This window comes from Pinus tabuliformis, chromosome 7 (assembly GCF_031772625.1).
Source record: "Pinus tabuliformis cultivar Carrire ecotype Pingquan chromosome 7, CPIR1, whole genome shotgun sequence".
NCBI lineage: Eukaryota > Viridiplantae > Streptophyta > Pinopsida > Pinales > Pinaceae > Pinus > Pinus tabuliformis.
Window position 1 is genome coordinate 1,957,307,297 of NC_142293.1, and position 15,385 is coordinate 1,957,322,681.

The window sequence follows — 15,385 nt, forward strand, 5'->3', positions numbered from 1 at the left end:
AGGATGATGGCTCTATCATAATCATCAGTCTGACACATAGACAGTTGTCTGTCCTATGTACATGAAAATGAATTTATAAAGTTGAGCATGGGAATGCCCGCCTCAGCTAGATCGTGTAAATATTATGAAGATAATGTATTGTATTGTATCTTATTACAGGTCGCCTTCCAGTTCAAAAAACCTCGGATCCTCATGATAAAGCATTTCACCCGACATTAAAATATTAATGACCTCATGCTTTAGGGGGCAACTGTTATAGACATTTTTGGGCACTGTAACCCCAATCATATATGTCCATAAACCAAGGGCTTTTGAGTCCCTAAAAGTGTTGTTTCATGCCCTAAAGGAACAAGGTCAGCTGATTACATCATCTCCCAGAAGTTCTCCACAAAAAACTGCTCAGAACTAGTCAAAACTGGACCATACAGGTTCCTCAGTGCTAAGGGTACGATGCATCTCACCTGCCCCGTGTAAAAGGTGCGATGCATACAGGAAAGCACTTCTGTAGTGTGCGATGGATGAGAATGGACAAATGGCAGAGACAATTTGCAAGGTGGATGATCATGGAATCTTCCAGAAACTTTTCTTGTGACACTTGCCTCTCTGAATTCGCCCAGAGATGAGTAAGTGATCATCAATCTCCATGTGGAATCAAGAACTATCAGAGAGAAGACACACTGTCAAAATCCCAGAAGCTGACTCACCTCCCTGTAGACATATATATATGGATCCCTCATCCTAGAGATCCAGAGGCTGGAATTTTGTATCTTGTAAGGAAGTGTTGTTGGTTTCCTGGCAGAATATCATAGTGTTGGGTGATCTAAGCTTTTCATGAGGTGAAGAAGGGCTTTCATGCTGGGAGGATGACGCTGGGTCAGATCAATGGGTTGTAATCCTCTCTTCTAATCTTTACATCAATAAAGCTATTCAAGTCTTCCTCCACATTCTTGTATGTCTGATAGTGTATGCATTTGTGTGGTCAATATATATCTGGTCCTATATTGGTTTATGATTGTAGATCTCTACACTTTGAAGGTATTATGCTGATTTGACTTTACAGGTACTCTTTGAAGCGGAATGGTCAAGGGAGAAGCGGCAAAGACCTATCGGTGAGGAGAAGGAACAAACAAAGAACCGAGCAAAAGATAGTGTTTGGTATTCTTTGATCCTCTCCTATCTACTTCTCATAAAGGAAAACGAAAGTAACTTTAATCTGTTTGTTTCTAAGATAGCTGCCCGTCTTAGTGGGACTAGCAGCTCTGCATAGACACTATATTTCCCGATAACACCCACCTTCCATCTAATGCACCATTCCGGATCATAGTACAAGTTTACAAAATGATCGTGTCTGGTACTATCATAGATGAAGGGGCTTCAATGAGTATCCTTTCCTCAACTGCTTGGAAAGTGCTTGGTTCACCATCACTTATGCCTATTACACAAAACTTGTCAGGCTTTAACAAAGGAACCAGTCAATCATTAGGAATCCTTCCAAAGTTGTCAATAACTTTAAAAAGGAAAACTGTTCACTTGAATGTGATGGTAGTCCAAGGACCATTAGATTACAATCTACTTCTTGGATGTGACTATATATGTAGCATGGAAGCTATTGTTTCCACACTCTTTTGAGTGATGTGTTTCCTGCATGAAGGAAAAATTGTCTAGCTTATCGACCGGCTTTCATTTCTTGATTCAAACACAGCTCCAAGTCAAACATCATCCCTAAATGGTCTCTTTGCATCAAGACTATCTCTTCAACCTTCATTCCATCCACCTGATTGTGACGGGTAGTCCGGTGAATGAAACAAAGCTTAGGGGGCATGCACCCTAGTCTGCCTCAACAGATGAACACATCTGAAAAGATAGGTTTCCTTGTAGGTTATGTGATTGGTCTGAAACACCATTCACTTTTTTCTGCGTTTTGGATGAAACCAAGGAAGTGTTTTGTCTACTCTATAAATGAAACCATCCTACCATATGAATTTCCTTGTAAGTTAAGTGATTGGTCCAACACACCATTCACCTTTGTCTGTGCTGCGGATGAAGCCAAGGAAGTGTTTTGTCTACTCTACGGACAAAACAATCCTGCTTAACCGCAGTGACTTCCATATGGTTACCTAGAAACTCTCCTTTCCTCGATGCCTGGGGGCATGCAAACCTTTTTATGCAAGCGAAAAAACAACTAATTTCATTTTCTTAGCTTTCTAGATTTTTTAACTTTTTAGTTTTAACTTCTTAGGTTAGGCGGTTGGTCTGGAAATGTCTGCACAGCAGACAGACCAAAGGAAGGGTTTTGTCTAGATGGAAGACAAATCCATCCTACCTAACCTCAGTAGTTCCTTAGCTTTTTAGTTTTTCTAGCTTTTAGTGTGGCTGTTTCTAGCTTACACGAAAAAAAAATGAGCATATGTTATCGTAGAGTTCAAGCTCACTAAAAAATGAACCTACCAATGAGAGACATCTTTAACTACTGGTATGAGTAATGTTATTGCATGGTTCAAGCTCATTAAAAAATAAACCTATCACTGAGCATATGTTAATGCAAGGTTCAAGCTCATTTAAAGATAAACATGCCTTCAGTAAATGACCTCTGTGATTGCCATGCTATCAGCCTTTTGAGCCTCTGTTGTGTTACTACCATCACCTCCATTCTTTTGGCCGATCACGCACTTCCATTTGATTGTTTACCTTTTGAGGAATAGTTGCGACGAGTGGTTCTGTTAGCCACCCTCTTCACACTACGATGTTTTGAGAAGTTCCAGGTTTACCCGGAACCAGTTGCTACCCTAAAATGCCACTCATTCCTCAAAAAACGAGTCCACTTTAAACACTTTTTAGACTCGATAAATATGAAAAGATTGTCGAGCAAATGACCTCTCCAGCTCGCTAAAGTGATTGGAAGTGTTGTCCCTCTGGTATATTTTAATATTTTTCGGACCTGAGGGATTATCTCACAAAAAGATCGAGCACTTGTCTTTTTTAGCTCGCTAAAGCAATCGAAAAGTCATCCCTTGCGTATTATTTTAATATTTTTCGGACTCAAGGGATTATGCTACGAAAAAGAACTACTGGAGTTTCCTTTTCGTCCCTTTTCAAACTCTCTAAACATGAAAAGGATCGAGTTATCCTTGTCGTTAAACTCGTTAAAACAATAGCAAAAAACTTGTCCACCCAGACAAGAGCGAGTTTCACTGTCGCTAGGCTCACTAAAACATAGCAACAGGTTTGCCCAAAGGGAAAATTATAGAACAAGCATATGTTATCCTCCTCAAGATTGACAAAAATAAAGAGGTACTGGTTAGCAATGACTAGGGAAAAGGGAAAGAAAACTTGAAGAACTTTATTTGTAGCAAGTCGCTCTTGAACATGACACTTTCACTCCATCACCATGATTGAGTGGGTTGGGTTATTCCGTTCACTGGTCATATCACCATTGGTCCTCCATACCATCCATATTTTGGGGTTAACGCTACCAATCCATCTTAGTGTCATTGATATGTTCAAGAGAAGTCACTTAGAGAATTCACCATCCAACTAATGCCTCATCCACTGCAATACCTTCACCCTCCATTTTTCCTGACCGCCATTCCTGAACCTTGTATCATCAGATCTTTTTCACCTCTGGAAAATCATTTGCTTTGTTTTGTGTCATAGATGTGGGATGCATTAAGGCCGTCCTACTATGGGTCACTTCTTGTCGACATCAGCTCATTATCCAAGAAGTTTACTTAGAAACAACCCTTTCAGTACTTTGAAGCTTGCATGCTTCAATGGCAAGTTTCTCACTTCCAGTGACAAGTTTACATCAATGGCCTTCGACCGAAAGATTTTGCATGGTGTTCGACATCAGATCATATATTCACACCTCATAAATTCTACTCTAGTACCTTGAGGGTCATTATAATTATCGGTGATTCCTCTCGCATCTATTAACAGCTTACATTATTAGTTGGTAATCAGTGATGTGTATCCATGTTTGACTTCAGGACATCTTTCACATGGATCGACTTGTACATCGGGCGAAGATTGAATGAGTTTGAAGACCCCGAATCTAGTTTCATCCATCCGAGCTGTGATATTTTCAGGAATATAAAGACGTCAAATGTACACAGAAGCTGCATAGATGATCATCCAAGCTAAGGGATGATGACTCTACATATAAAGAATCACCAGTCTGCAACTGTAGACGATTATCTGTCCTATGTACATGAAAATGAATTTATAACGCTGAGCATGGGAATTCCTGCCTCAACTAGAACATGAAAATAATATGATGATGATGTATTGTATTGTATCTTATACAGGTCACCTTCCAGTTCGAATACCTTGGATCCTCATGATAAAGCATTTCACCTGACATCAAAAGATTTACGACTTCATGCTTTAGGGGGCAACTGTTATAGACATATTTGGGCACTACAACCCCAATCTTATATGTCAATAAACCAAGGGCTCTTTAACCCCTAAAAGTGTTGTTTTATACCCTAAAGGATCATGGTCAATTGATTACATCATTCCCCAGAAGTTCCACTTGAAAAATCACTCAGAACTAGCCAAAACAGGACCATACTGAATGCTCCACTGTCAGGGTGCGATGCATACTAACTGCTACACTAGCCAGGTTCGATGCATACTGAAGAAGCCTTTTGTGGGGTGCAATGAGCGAGAATAGACAAATGTCTGAGACAGTTTGCTAAGTGGATGCTCATGGAATCTTCTAGAAACTTCCTCTATGACACTTGCCTCTCTGAGTTCGCCCAGGGATGAGTAAGAGATCCAAGAAATCTCCAAGTGGAACCAAGAACTACAAGTTGAATGACACTAATCAAAAACCTAGAGATGACTCACACCTTTGTAAACATCTATAAATGAATCCCTCATCTGAGAGATTTGAAGGCTGAAATTTTGTAATTTGTAAAGAGGTGCTGATAGTTTGTCTTTGAGAAGAAGCATTGTATTGTTGGGTGGTCTTGCTTTTCATGAGGTGAAGAGGGCTTTGATGCTAGATCAGACAGCTGGGTTGTAATTCTCCCTTCCATTTTAATAAATTTCTTTGAGTTTTCCTCCATACAATCATGTATTTGTGAATCTTGATATTTGTGAATGCAATTGTATGTTCAATGTATTTCTGATTTTTCATTGTTTATGATATAATAGATAGAGATGCTTTGATGGTGTTTTGTTACTTTGTTTCTACAGGTATTCTCTAAGTGGGACAAGTAGGAGAGGAGTTTCAAGCTCTATCAAGGGAGAGAGAAGTCAAGAAAGGAGTCAAACGGAAGATCCAGGTTGGTCTCTTTGCTTCTCTCTTATCTATCATAAATAAAGGAAATCACAAATTGTTTTGATTGTTTGTTTCTAAGATAGTTGCCAATCTTAGTGGGACTAGCAAATCGAAAAGACACTAATTTATGACAGGTCACTTCTTGTTGACATCAGCTCATTATCCAAGAAGTTGACGTAGAAACAACCCTTTCAGTACTTTGAAGCTTGCATGCCTCATTGGCAAGTTTCTCACTTCCAGCGACAAGTTTACATCAATGGCTTTCGATCAAAAGATTTTGCGTGGTGTTTGACATCGGATCATATATTCACACCACGTAAATTGTATTGTAGTACCTTGAGGGTCATTATCATTATCGGTGATTCCTCTCACGTCTGTTAACAACTTACATTATTGGCTAGTAATCAGGCGATGTCTATCCATGCTCGACTTCAAGACATCTTTTCACATGGATCGACTTGTACATCGGGCGAAGATTGAACAAGTTTGAAGACCCCGAATCTAGTTTCATCCATCCGAGCTGTGATATATTCAGGAATATAAAGACATAAAATGTACATAGAAGCTACACAGATGATCATCCAAGCTAAGGGATGATGACTCTACATATAATGAATCACAAGTCTGCAACTGCAGATGATTATCTGTCCTATGTGCATGAAAATGAATTTATAAAGCTGAGCATGGGAATGCCCACCTCCGCTAGATCATAAAATAATATGATTATGATTTATTGTATTGTATCTTATATAGGTCACCTTCCAGTTTGAATATCTTGGATCCTCATGATAAAGCATTTCACCCGACATCAAAAGATTTATGACTTCATGCTTTAGGGGTCAACTGTTATAGACATATTTGGGCACTGCAACCTCAATCTTATATGTCAATAAACCAAGGGCTCTTAAACCCCTAAAAGTGTTGTTTTATACCCTAAAGGATCATGGTCAACTGATTACATCATTCCCCAAAAGTTCCACCTGCAAAACCACTCAAAACTAACCAAAACAGGACCATACTGAATGCTCCACTGTCAGGGTGCAATGCATACTAACTACTACACTAGCCAGGTGTGATGCATACTGAAGAAGCCTTATGTGGGGTGCGATGAGCGAGAATGGACAAATGTCTGAGACAGTTTGCTAAGTGGATGCTCATGGAATCTTCTAGAAACTTCCTCTATGACACTTGCCTCTCTGAATTCGCCCAGGGATGAGTAAGAGATCCAAGAAATCTCCAAGTGGAACCAAGAACTACAAGTGGAATGACACTAATCAAAAACCCAGAGATGACTCACACCTTTGCAAACATCTATAAATGGATCCCTCATCTGAGAGATATAGAGGCTAGAATTTTGTAATTTGTAAAGAGGTGTTGATAGTTTGTCTTTGAGAAGAAGCATTGTATTGTTGGGTGATCTTGCTTTTCATGAGGTGAAGAGGGATTTGATGCTGGGAGGATGATGCTGGATCAGACAACTGGGTTATAATTCTCCCTTCTATTTTAATAAAGTTCTTTGAGTTTTCCTCCATACAATCGTGTATTTGTGAATCTTTTTATTTGTGAATGCAATTGTATGTTCAATGTCTTTCTGATTATGCATTGTTTATGATATAATAGATCGAGATGCTTTGATGGTGTTTTGTTACTTTGTTTCTACAGGTATTCTCTAAGCGGGACAAGTAGGAGAGGAGTTGCAAGCTCTATCAAGGGAGAGAGAAATCAGGCAAGGAGTCAAATGGAATATCCAGGTTGGTCTCCTTGCTTCTCTCTTATCTATCATACATAAAAGAAATCACAAATTTCTTTGATTGTTTGTTTCTAAGATAGCTGCCAATCTTAGCGGGACTAGAAAATCGAAAAAGACACTAGTTTTCCCGAAAACAGTGTCTAATAGAGTTCTAATCCAAATAAGAAATGATGAGACACCGCATAGTGTTACAATCCAAATAGGACACATATCCTTCTTTGACCTTTATCCAAATCTCCTTTGAAGGAAATTCGAATTTGAGCATTGGAGGCCACATAAGGGTGCCTTGGAAGCTTCCAAATGACCTACACATGTCATGAAACTCAAGCCACATATATAGATACATGAAACCATGTTAATTTCCTAGTTTTTAATCATAAATTCACTTTAAACAGATAAAATAAATAACTTTGGTAAATAAGGATCCTAACCCATATATTTATGAAAATGGTGGCTAATGAAAGGTTATATGGTTATGGAGTTGCGACATGTGAGTGAAATGGTGGTGATAAAGGTGAAAGTGGATGTCATTTTGAAGACATTTTGGAGGCCCAACAAACCCCATAATCGACTGTGCCTCGAATTTAGGCCTACTGAATTCTATATTCAGCGCAGTCTAGATCTCTACTAACCCAATGTTTGGGTTATCATTAGAATACTTGACGTACCGAGTTAACATACAATCCTACAAAGAACTGACCAATGTTGCCTTCTTCATGTGATCATTTGTGACACCCTGAGCTTCCCATACAGCTTTCACAAAGAACCAAAATTGGTCCAGGTCATCATTCCCCAAGCCCCTAAACAAAGATAGCTTCACTGAATTTTCCATGTTGAATTGTGATGGAGGTGGTGGTGGTATGGGTGAAGTCGCAGGGGATGGTGGTGAAGTTGGAGGTGGTGTAGGTGGAGGTGGTAGTCACAGGAATCCATCTCTTATTAACTAAACTGCACTTCATGGAGAAGCCTGCACTACTCCCTCTTCGTCACCCAACGGCGGTGAAATCAGTGGGCTATATTGAGGACCCTTTATTCCTTCGTTTCTGTAAGTCTTCCCACTTCACATAGCTCCGAACATCAAGGTAGATGCATAGCATATTTTTCGCACAATAAAATCTTGATCTAGGTATTTAAAGACTCCAAGAACTTAAATTGTGGACCTTTGAAAAAGCGTCACTCCACCTCACTGTAAGTAACTGAGGTATAGACCACGAATTCAGTCATGAATCATCCTATGATGTGATTGAGCCAATAATCGATAGCACAAGTGATCTTATCCTTAGAGGCTTCTAGTCTCTGTACTAACTCTGAGGCCTAGACAATAGGACCGTCAAGTCTCCACCTTTCTTGGCTATCTGCGAGCTTCACGATCCACTCGTATAACTCAATTGGAAAGGAACAGAAAAAGATCTTGTAGATTTCTGTATATAGGTACCTGTCCAACCACTGTTCCTTTGTCAGCCACAGATTTCTATTCTCTTGCACAGCGAATTCGTGGACCTTCCTATCCAACCAGTTTGCGACCTCTTTCTTAGTTGGATTCCAGTGATACAACATCACACATCTCTTATGCAGATTCTGGTCCCAGCAGCAAAACCATTTGTTGGATTTTTGGGGCCTAACCTAGGTTCAATGTTAGTTAGCCAAACAAATCCCTACACTACTGGCCCTTTCGGGATCAGCCCGTGGAGCGCGGACCGAAGTCTCAACTGAAGCAGTATGGGGGGATGCTGGAACCATGTTTCTGCACCTAGAGATGGTCTTGATGTCAGTTTTTACCCTCGGCCCCTGCTTTTGCACAAGTTTCTAAGCCTTAGGGCTCTGTCAGTCTACCCCTTTATTCTACCCTTCAGTACCTCCGCGAAGGTGTATGATTGACTTTCGTGTAGCCTTAACCTGTGATCCAGGTACTTTCGTGCAACTATGACAACATACTATATAGGTTCCCAAGTTATCTTAAGTGTTCTACTTATCTTACTAATCAATCATAGTTAGCATCACGTAAACTGATATTCTTACATTCATTCAATTAACCAATATGATCACATATATTCTCGCATCACATAAATATTGTAAATTAAACCCAAAACGCAATATAACCAGATGCATTAACAAGAACTAGATACACAGTAATTACAAAATACTTCTCTTTATTTATATCTTCAAGTTAATGTAGACTCTATCTACCCTGAGCACTCAGATGCATGGGTCTGTGCACTCAGCTCCGGACTTCCACCTTAGGCCTCTGCGGACTCAACTGCAGAGCCTCTACCTACGCTAAGACCTGAGAACACTTAGAGTCCAATGCTTAACTCCTCACTTCATTCTTCGCTATCTCCTCTTAGAGCTTACTGACTTAGCTCCTTTTTATACAATCCCATGGTCCGCAAACCATGGGTGGATCTTTACAACTGACTTTACACTTTACAAAATAAGGGTGGACAACCCTTCATGACTCTTGACACCTTCGCGCTCCGCGGCCACAAAATGCTAAGACTTTACAACTTTATTACAAAACATTCCTAAAACATGGACTTTTAACCGCAAAACTGTCCTTGGGGGAACCTGTTCCCAACACTTGCACCTATAGATGTATCTACCTAATCTTCTCAATAGTTTGATCATGAGATGGAGGACTGCCCCACACTAATAGCGAGGTTTCGTGATAAAGGAATACTCCAGCCTTCCCTGACTCAGAATCTGCAAATGATGAAGTCTGAGCCGCACGAAGAGGACCCAAATGTAAAGATCATGCTCCGAAGTGGTATTACGACAAGAGATGACAAGGGCAAGCAACCTGAAGAAAGTTCTTGGGTTAACAAGGCTCCTATAAAGGAACTAGAGTTTAATTTGGAGCATGCAAAGGAGACATCCATGGAAGCCAAGAAGAGCTTCACGGAGGCCTCCACTTCAAGTAGTAAGGACAAACTAGAACCAGAGATGGACCCATCAATGCTTACTACCTTTCAGGAGACATGCATGAAGCTATTGTGTGACAGCAAGGCTGTCAAGGGACTATAGGAAGTCATCACTAGGTGCGCTGGGTCAGGCAAACCACGTGTAGTCTAGAAGCTCGGGAAGCAGACAACGCAAACAGGAACGGAGATGAGATTGATTGCGCAAATCGTGGAATATGAAATGGATCAAGTGATTCTGGATTTAGGATCGGATGCGAACGTACTGCCAAAGCAGACATGGGAGCACATGGGCAGGCCTATGTTGCAATGGTCTCCTATTCAATTGCGAATGGCAAACCAGCAGAAGATCCTATCGATGGGAAGATTGCAGGGAATAACGGTAGACATCGAAGGTGCGAGCGCGCTTGTAGGTTTTGAAGTAAAAGAGATTTTTGATGACATTAATCCCTATCCCACATTATTGGGAATAGATTGGGCCACTAATATGAATGGGGTGATAAATCTGAAGAAGCGCAAAATTATTTTTGAGAAAAAGTCACTATGTGTAGTGGTACTATTAGACCCTGCAGAAGGATCGCGCTACATAGAGCCAGTGTCCAACGATGATCTAGACTATATCTACAAGATAACCGCTCGGGAACAAGATTGGGTGAATCCTACAATGGATTGCAGGATTTCATGGGAGCGCAAAAGTTCCTGCACATCGGATTCGGATGAGGTAAGGGAACGATGGCAGAATCAGTTACACGAGGTAACCACACTCAATTGAAACATGATGATAAGGTCATTGCGCTGTGTGACAATAGAGGAAAGGGATTTGTCAGTGGTGGATGAATTACTGAACAAATTTGAAAGAGAGGTGCCAGAACAACAATGTTTTGATGCTTTGAAATGGGCACTGCGGGCTACGACTTCAAGATGTTGGGGTAAGCATCAAAGAAGTTTTGAGAAGTGGCGCGACTGCAGAAGAATTATGGTTATATGGTTTGGAAAGCCTCAACTGCGGATGGAAGTTGGGTATGATGGATGAAGCAGTGTGCATGGCCACCTCTCTAGATGGGTACAGGCATATGGTAAGCAACCTGCATGAACGCACACCGTCCTCATGATAGGAACCAAGACCAATAAGCAAGAGCGGGCGAGACAAAGGCGTGAATGACGAAGTATGATAAGACCAAGCGCGCCAAAGATTATCCATAGGGAAGCCTTTGACAAGGTGTGCGAAGTGCTGAAAACGGCCCACCATGTGAGACGCACTGACTGGGACCTACACGTACCAAAAGTTCTATGGGCTTATAGGACCCTGTGCAAAACCCTAATCGTGTAAGCACTTCCAAAGCTGAAGTATGAAGCAGAGACTATAATCCTTATGGAGCATGCAAAGCTTAGTTTGTGCATAGCAGCACCCGTAGTTACGACAGTCCGCGAAGCCCGAAACAAAGGAATCACACAGCTACGAGAAACAGAACACATAAAACTTGAGGAAGAAATCCGACAGGGAAACCTTAGACTTCGCAAACTTGAAAAAGACCAGTTACGGCTGAGGGAGAAAAGCGCTTCGATGGATGTAGAGGTCAATAAGATGGAAGACGAAATAAAGGAAGCATTCCTCGTCAAAAAACCGAGGGTGGAAAGGCAAGGTGCGTACGATCATACTGACAAGTTGGAGAACTATCGCCATAAACTAGTTAGCCTGTTGCCTTGGCTTCAACCCCATATCGCCAAACATAATGACCAGGGTAGCGCATTGCAAGTAGTAATGGACGTGAGGCCGACCATAACTATGGAAGATGGGGATTCTTCATGAACCGTGGTGGAGGATGGGATGGAGGCCCACATGGGTGGTGCGACCACCTGACTCGCCATAGGAAGGACAGTCTTAGTGCTCCAGGAAGTTTAAAGGAAGCACGGAACTATAAACTATTATGCCCAGAGACTGCGTGATATTGGGGATGCGCGCAGAAGCAGAGCGTCATAGGGTTCGCGACTGTGCACAGAGGGCTACGCTGCCATGCGAATTAGTCAGAAAGTGACTGTTGGTGTCACTATTCACGATGGGATGCTCGCTTTGACGTCAAATGGAGTGGGCGGTGAGAATTTAAGACGAAATTTATGTGCAAGATTTGGGAAGATCTACCGCCAAGAAAGCATTAATGGCCCGAAATTGGGGGGAATGGACAAATTCAAATTAAAAAGGCACTATAAAACACAAAGGGTTGTCCAGTGAACAACACTTGGTCATTTGAGAACTGAGCGCTTTAGCAGAGCACTGAGAATTGAGAGCCGAGTGATAACTGAGCCCCTAAGTTCACGAGTGACAGAATACAGCTGAGATATGATGACAGCTACTAAGGATGGTTTGGTAATTGAAGAGGAAACCGGCGACGAGGCTGCGCAGAGCCCCATGGTGGAGTATGTTCTAGAAGACATCAAGGTCGTGATAGAAATCCACAAATCACCGCGAACACCGAGGCCCAAGGAAGATAAACAGGCAATGGCCCCCATACACGTGTCCCCAAGGAACCCACTACGCAGTAAGCTATCAATGACTGATAAAAGAAAAGGCTATCACGATCGACACAAATGAGGAAGAAGAAGATTTATAGGCCCTTATCGTCACAGTGGAAGAAGATGAAGATATGGAGGAAGATATTCAACCTATATGCCCTGCACTACCTACGTATGTCCCTCTGCGGAAAGGGAAAACCAAAGTGTCACAGGTCCTGGATGAAACGAAGAGTTCAATCAAGACCCCGCTCCTCCCAGATGGAATTATGTTTGAGGACACGCACCTAGGCTGCGTGCCAACCATGAAGTTTGAAGACTGGGACCTCGCTGACCACGCGAAGTTCCCTCACCTGGAGACTGGGAACCTCATGAAGCAGAACACTGAGGGGGCGATGAGAACGTTAGAGCTACGGAAGTGGCTGTGTGGTGTGGAAAAGGCTGGGCTGCTGAACTTATTATGGGTGTCACATTTCCATCTCACGCCCATAACCATTTTCGTCATCAGGCAGCGGCTTTGACTGGTGCATGATGGGTATCTATGGATGGAGGATCCTATCCCCATCATGGAAAACCTAATTCATCACATTTCTCGGCTCCCCTACAAGGCAAAGGACCCCGTGACCATAGCCAAAGGAAAGGGTAGTGATTTGGCCCTTGCAGAAGCCATGAAGACAAAATACATGTTGTAGAAGAAGAAGAGCGGCTACTCCATCTATAGCATCAAGGACAAAGGGGTATGTGTAGCAACCCAAATCCTGGCCAGTAATGTTATGAGGAAGTGTCACGCCGATGAGGTACTGGCGTCGATGGTCACACTGGCCGAGCAATGCATAGAGGGGGTTGAGTTCAACTGGTCTAAATTCCTCTGGGAGGAATTTTTGACAAATTGTCACGAAGCCCAGGGGTAGGGTAAAACCTTCCACTATGGGTGGTTGTTGTTATCCATAGTGCTCGTAGCAGGGGAACTACCAAAGGACAGTCAATTCCCCAGCATTGATAGAGAATTACCAAAGGCCGCCAAGTACACTTTGCTCTAGGCCACAAAGGACGCGAAATGAATACGCGACACCAAAATCTTCTGGGTACTCATGGAGACGAGCATCAAAATGTGGATCAATCGGCAGTCACACCTATTGCCTACGGTGTACAAAACTCTGCAAATTTTTGCAGAGTTCAAAGCCGACATGCATAATGTATACATCAGGGTGTGCAAGGATATAATGAAGTAGTGGGTAAAGCTCCCTTTTATAGCCACTGACGATGCTATCTTCATTGTCTTGGAGACATGGCCTCCGAAATGACGTGTCCCAAATCTGGCAGAACTAGAGAAGTCAGAAGCACAAAAGAAAAAGGATGATGCGAAGCTGCACATCACACAATTGGCCAAGAAAAGGCAGCAGGAAACAATAGCAGCTAAGGAAAAGGCAGCGCACAAAGTGGCACAGAAAGTCACCGAGCAGACGAAAGCCACAAAAGTAGCAACAGCAGCATAGGTGGTAGAGGCAGCAACCATGAAGGCAGATGAGGGCCAAGCAACATCCTCGTAGGGCCAGGAGGCAGAGGACACATAAACAATAGAAGGGAGTGTGGACCCAGGGACCGCATCCACACAGTTGAAGCAGCCAAACATCGTAGAACAAGCAGGACCAAGGAGGAAAGTCAAGGCCTCGAAGTTGGCCATTGACCCAATCACCTTAACTGAAGGTGATCTCCATGACATCAGCGAGACAGTCTGTGATGTCACCAATGAAGCACTTCAGGGTTTTATGTAAGAGCACCAAACTATGTTGGGGGCCCTCAAAGCATAGCTGCAGGAGTTGCAAGTGTGTCCCCCTTAGGAAGGTACCCTGTTAACCCATGTCACAGCCAGAACTTCAGCAGCAAAGCAGATGTTGCACGCGAGAATGGAAAATACAATAGTGTTGCCAGAGGGAGCTCTAGTGTCGTAAGATGTGATCGATCAATTCTAGATTAGCATGATGAAAGGCCTTGGACTTAATTTGGCTACCCTTCCGTGGGAAACACTATATCTGCTACAAGATGGGATATCAGCGGAGCTGTGTGCTAGGGAGAGCTGCACGATCCAAGTTCTTAGCGAGCAGAAGCTGAACATAAAACAGCTTAGCTTGCAGTGCGATCAATTAGTGTCACAAAATCAACATTTGGCACAGATGGTAGATGACGCTTGCCGACGTGTCCTAGAGTTGGTCATCCCAATAGATATACCAGTAGAAGTGTGGATCCGCGGCTTGGAAACTGAAGTCTGCGAGGCTAGAGAAGAAATGACAAAGGTTCAGCTGGAGCTAAATCTTCAAATATCTGAGCTGCGATTGAAGGCGTAGCCTTCCACTCCCCTAGAAGTCAGAGAATAGCACTATAGCACTATCACAACAGGGTTGGTAGAAATTGTAGGTGCAGTGCGAGACTATACCGACCTATTGGAACAAGCACTTGAGGTCCTCACGACTTTGCAGGAGGACCCCAACATCTAGCACCTGGAGATAGAGGCACGAGAACTCTAGTAGTAATATGAAAGTGTCTGAGGAACTACGCAAACAGTAGTCCTCACTCAACAGCTTGCAAGGATGCAGCAAGCTAAGGCACTAAAGGAGCAGGTGGACACGGTGTGACATAAGGAGGAAGTTCTCAAAGTGCACGTTCAGCCATGGATTGACGAGGCCTTCATGATCACATCAAATATCGAAGGAAAGCTGGCACACATATAGGGGATGCACGCACAGATGTAGGGAAGCATGCCGGACACAGAGGTCTCAGATGAGTCGATGCAAAAGCTTCAGCAAGCAACAACGTAGTGCGCTTCCAACATCAGCACAGTTCGAGGATAGTTGAAGGGACTTCGTGCCAAGATCGCTGCACCGATAAAGTGACTCGAGGGTGAGTCGCAATGTTTGTGTTGGGGCCTGT

The 15,385-nt window shown here is 42.7% G+C and overlaps 1 pseudogene; it reads right to left on the reverse strand.

Moving 5' to 3' along the window:
* LOC149256284 (uncharacterized) overlaps positions 1 to 15,385 on the reverse strand; it is a 170,532-nt pseudogene that overhangs the window by 142,754 nt on the left and 12,393 nt on the right.